A 5,570-nucleotide genomic window follows, 5' to 3' on the forward strand; every position below is an offset into this window, starting at 1 on the left:
TGTCAGAGGCTACACCCCCAACATCTCACCAACATGCATAAAAGCAATTTTTATTTGCTGGATATAATTGTTGTCTTGGAGGCTTACTTAAGCTCATCCTTTTTAGTTCTTGCTGAACTCTGGCTGGCTGGTTCAACTAAGCTGTTCAAAACTCCTTTCCAAGCTGACTGATCCAAGGTCCTTTCAGCTTCTCACTGAACTGCTGTGCTTGGTAAAACTGCCTCTGAATTCCACCAACTGAACTGCATAGAACTGCACTGAACTGAACTCAGCTGAACTGCACAGCATTGACTGACCACAGCTAAACTGCACTTACTGAACAGCCCTCCACTCCTCACTGTGCCTCTCGTTCTTGTCTGTTCTTCTGAGAGTTGGACTATCCATTCTCTGCTCATTTTATCAAATATTTCTCTGATTTGTTATTTTGTCTGCCCCTCAATTAGATGCCACTTTCAAATATGGCTGCTTCCTTCTACAAATTAAGTTCTCCTGCATTGTCTGTGATTAAAGGTATGTACTAAGAGCATGTCTGTATTCTACCAGAAGGATAAAAGGTGTGTCATTCCAGTCAGATCACAGAGACAAAGAAGGTCTTTGGATGTGATCCCTTGCCAGAGCAGCCATGTTGCTAGATTAAAATTTCTCTACAAATATGTTTGCCCAAATACAATCTGAAGAAGGACAACACCAATAGACATTCTAATGTGGATGAGGGAAACCTCCAGAAAGCCGATGTGGTCTCCACAGTACACAAATAATTATAGGTGATTAAGGAATGTTGAGAATCAGATCTCACACACATACACCTGCACACTCACACTGCACACACATGCACGCTTGCACGCGCGCGCACGCACACACACACACACACACACACACACACACACACACGAACAATAACATAGAAGAGGTTGCCAGGAATTTAAAGGCAGGGGCATGGAGCAATTGGAGGAAGGAAAAGGAATGGAAAAAAATGATGTAGTTAATTAGGAAGGAAGGAAGGAAGGAAGGAAGGAAGGAAGGGGATATGATGAAAACCAGAAAGTGAGAGTAGGAGAGGGAAAGGGAAGAGTTGAGAGGGAGAAAATATATTATATTGTATGCTGCCTTGTTATCAAATAGAAGTATAAAAATATTAAGTTAGGAGTTAAAGGGATTGGTGGAAAAGTTAGGATCAGAACCCGGTTATTATTTAAGGAGCTCTTTCTGTTTTGTTTTATTGTGTGTGTGTAAAACAAATAGCCTTATTTTTCTGAGTAGAAATATAAATAAATATTCAGAAAGTACAAGAAGTAAGTATGAATAAAATAACAATCTATAAAGTTCTCAATAAAGTTTTGGTTATTTTTAGATATACCAGCCTTCATATCTACTCATATATCTAAAAAGCATCAAGATTTGTAATTTCCTTTCTATCACTAAACAATATACCATGTTCACTCTCTAAGTTAATAAGGGTCTCCCTCTAGAAACACAACAACAATAACAACAACAACAACAGAAAATGCCATAAAGACACTTCCACAGGCCAATATGATCAAGACTTCCTCTAATAACTCTGGGTTTTATCAAGTTGAAAGCTGAATCTAACAAGTAGACTCCACTCCCTGTCAACTTGTACCCAAACACATTGCCTTAATCCTTATCTTTTGTTTGTCATCGAGATCTGATAAATACTATAATATAAAATAATGTACAACTTGAAAAGTCTCACTCTTAACTTTAACTGTGGGCTTCTGGAAAAAAGACAAACTTCCTTACTCTAAGAACTAGAGAATAAAAATAATTACACATAAGGAAAACCAAAGTCTATCAGTGTAGACTAAATCCTGTAGCTCTCTGTCAGACATCTGGGAGTCACTCATGATGTTCTGGCTGCAAAGGGTTTGGGTATATCCACTTCCTTCTCTAGCTTTGCTACCCCACAGCACACATAGCTTATCTTGTAGGCTCAGAACAGCTCCATTCTACACATGCTGCTGTCCTTGGTAGATCTCTCAGTCCTGGCATCCCCAATTTTCTGGAGTCTCCACTGCAAAACTGAGAATGCGCCTTCACCATTGGCCTCTTTTGGTCTCCCTTTGGGGTCTCCAGTGACCCTGCCATCCAGTGTCAAGCTTCATCTTCTCTCCATGACCCTTTAATGCCAGACTTACTTTCAAAACCAGTATCATGTGCGAAACCCTTAAACATTATTTGCCAAATTATGCTGCAAAATTATGTTTGGTGTACAGTCTTGGCTTCCCACTGGATCATGATTGTGTATTTGACCCTAAGGAAATACTTTCCAGAAGCTTTAACCTCGCTGGTGCTTTTCTCTTATAAACCAGAGCTAAGTTTCAGCCTCAGTTAACCAGCAATCTGTTGCCTAGTAAAGCACACAAGGCTTTACACTTCAGGAGTATTCATTTCTTGTTAATCACAGTTAAAATTTCAGCTCCAGTTAAACAGCAACCACAGAGTCTTGAACTGGAAAGAAAAGATCTTTTAGGGATGTTCTTTCCTCTGAAACTTCACAACGGGCCTCCATTGTCAGCATTTCTCTCTGTGCTATCTTTCAAGCTCCCAAGAACAGCTCATTAAGCTCTCAGCACTTAATAGCTTTTCTAGATTTCAGTTCCAAGATCTTTTCAATTTTCACCCTGCACCCCCTCCAAATAACATGGCCAGGCCTATCATACCAGCACCCCTCTTCTGGTACTAATTTTTGTTCTAGTTTGCTTTCTGTTGCTGTTATAAACATTAAGATCAAAAGTAACTTAGGGAGGGAGGTTTATTTCATTGAATGTCTAGGATATAATCCACCACTGAGAGAACCAGGACAGGAATTCTAGCATGAGCAGAGGTAGAAACCATGTAGAAAAACTACTTACTGACTTGCTTTCTATCGAGCATTCTTATCCAGTCCAGGATCACCCACCCAGGGATGCCAGCACCCACAGTCGGCTGGGCCCCCTCACAGTAGTCACTAATCAAAGACAATTCCCTAAAGACGTGCCCACAGACCAATCTTACAATACCAATTCTTCAATTAAGGTCCACTATTTCCAGGTAACTCCAGCTTGTGTTGACAATAAACAATGACCAGTCTAAGTAAAAGAAAGGTCTAAAGGCTCCCTCCTAGCATGGGTGCTGCTCACTCTTTGCAAATTCTTTGGTACTATTGGTCTTTGGTGGCAAATACTATACTCCTCAGGGCACTATGGTAGCCAAGTTTTAGGACATAATTATGCCCAAAAGAATAAAAGAGAAGGAAAAACTGTAACTACCATTTTCCATGTACTAGTGTGGTTAAAATCGTTTCTGAAAAAGAGCTCATCCATTCAACCACAAAACTTGTAAAGCAGTGACCTCAGAAATCTTAATTGTTTTCCAACCATGTTTATCTTAGAATGATAGTTACTATTATTCCTTTATCCCACTAGAGAGTTACTTTTGCGAAAAGATCCAGAAAGATGTCTCAGTCATTAAGAGCACGAGCTGTTCTTGCAGAGGGTTCTATTTCCTAGCACTCTTAAGAGTGGCTTACAACTGTCTATAACTCCAGTTCTAGGGGATATGATGTCCTCTTCTGGCTTCTCTGGGCACTGAATGCACATGGTAAATAAGATACATGCAGGCAACACACACACACACACACACACACACACACACAATCTCTTTTTAAAAAGTAAGTTTTTTGCTTATAATCTTTTACAGTTATTCTTTCCTCATCTAGTTATAAAAAAGTACAAAACACTGTGAAAATGATGAATTACTTAGAAAAATTGTCTCTGTAATTTCATCACCCAGAGATAAATATTAACAGTTGTTTATCCCTTCGAATCTGCATTTTGGAAAGAAGTCAAATTACACACACACACACACACACACAAACACACACACACCAAAAGATAATGCATATATTGTTTTGAATATTTCCTTTTTCCTCTTGGTATATCTGAGACAACTTCACATGCCAATCTTAATGGGATTATTTTAGAGCTTTGTAATCCATTGTTCTAAATATACAATTGGGTTACATTTTTAAAAATGAAGTCCATAGTTAGAGTGCTTCAAAGTACTATCCTGAAGGCACATCTCTGTACCGAAAGGTGTTCCTATAATTGGTTTCTTGAGGTAACTCGTGGGCAGACAGTACTGCTCTTTATTAGCTAGCTGTCCTCAACAGAACCATTTCTGTTTGCCACACACAGCATGCCACGAACACAGTTTCCCTCCAACAAAACAGCATGTTCCAAATCAGGCTGTGACTGATGATTGCTAAGTATGTGAGAATTATTTGGAATTATTTTTGAGAATAGTAATAATGCTCACACTGTACCTCCATGTTTTGTTTCAGCATTTCACACTAGGGATGATAGTACACACTTTAATGAATACTTCTTGACCACTATTGATGTTGAAAACTGCTTCCTGCCTTTCACCAACCACTAGCATTTTGTACTCTATGAACTTCTAATCTAGTGCTTTTTTTTTGTTTGATTAGTCAGTCGAATTGCTTTCTTTTTCTTTTTGTAATGACTTTTTGATTGAAAAAATAAATTCTTTTAAAAAATGTAAAGGCATTTATTCACAATTTTCTTGTTTCAAAATTTGATATGTAGAGGCAAGTATCATTCACCACATAAGTCACTTAAGATTTATCATCATCTGCAAGTATGTTAAGTCTTTGTCTTTATTATTACTAAATGTCAAGTCTATGTGTCTTGATAGTAGTTGGTTGTCATCTCACCTGGTTCTTCCACAGAGTAATTCAAGCACCCAGCAGTGCTGGGTGCTTTTCTAACTTTCTTATGGAGAGATAAAGAAACAGGAGGCCAAAGCACACAACTAATTTGCTAGAATAACCAGTAATGAGGAGGCTTGCTGCTCCCTTATACATTAAATGTGCATGCACACACACACACACACACACACACACACACACACGCACACAGAGGAAAAAAACCTAGGTGTAATGTTGCATACTTTTAATCCTAGCACTGGGAGAGAGAGAGAGTCAGGCAGATCCTCTGTGAGTTCAAGTGCAGCCTGGTTTTACATAATGAGTTCCAGGTTAGCTAGAGATAGAGATACATGTATTTCATATATATGAAATCAATAATTTTTTGTAGACAGGGTCTTATGTAGCCCAGAATGATCTTAAACTCCCAGTGCTTCTACCTCCCACGTGCTGTGATTACACCTGTGCACTACCACCCAGCTGCTGAAATCACATAATCTAATGGTATTAATATGTAACTAGTTTTTGTTTCCTTAATACAGACAAATTTAACCCAATTTAAACAGGATTGGAGATACATACAGGTTGTAGGTGATGAGACTACCACCCCTATAACCCTGACAAATCTCCAGTAGTTTGTTGGCTTGTTTGAACATCAATATTCGTGCAATATTTTATGTAAAAAGCCTATGAAAGTCACAGATTTTTTTTTTAATGCCTTTTCAGCCTGCAAAGGAAATGGCCCCCCACCCCCACCCCGCCCAACTCCCGCTGATGTTTTCCACTTTTCCTGTGATTAAAAAAATTTTTTCCCTTGGAAACCATTTTCCCTAGTTACTTCTTT

At 38.7% G+C, this 5,570-nt stretch overlaps 1 protein-coding gene across 4 annotated transcripts in view; it reads right to left on the reverse strand.

Annotated features, from left to right (window-relative positions):
• The window catches only part of Cenpp (centromere protein P), a 188,926-nt gene that overhangs the window by 35,215 nt on the left and 148,141 nt on the right, over positions 1-5,570 (reverse strand). The window lies entirely within an intron of this gene.

The sequence above is a fragment of the Mus musculus genome, chromosome 13, assembly GCF_000001635.26.
Source record: "Mus musculus strain C57BL/6J chromosome 13, GRCm38.p6 C57BL/6J".
Lineage (NCBI taxonomy): Eukaryota > Metazoa > Chordata > Mammalia > Rodentia > Muridae > Mus > Mus musculus.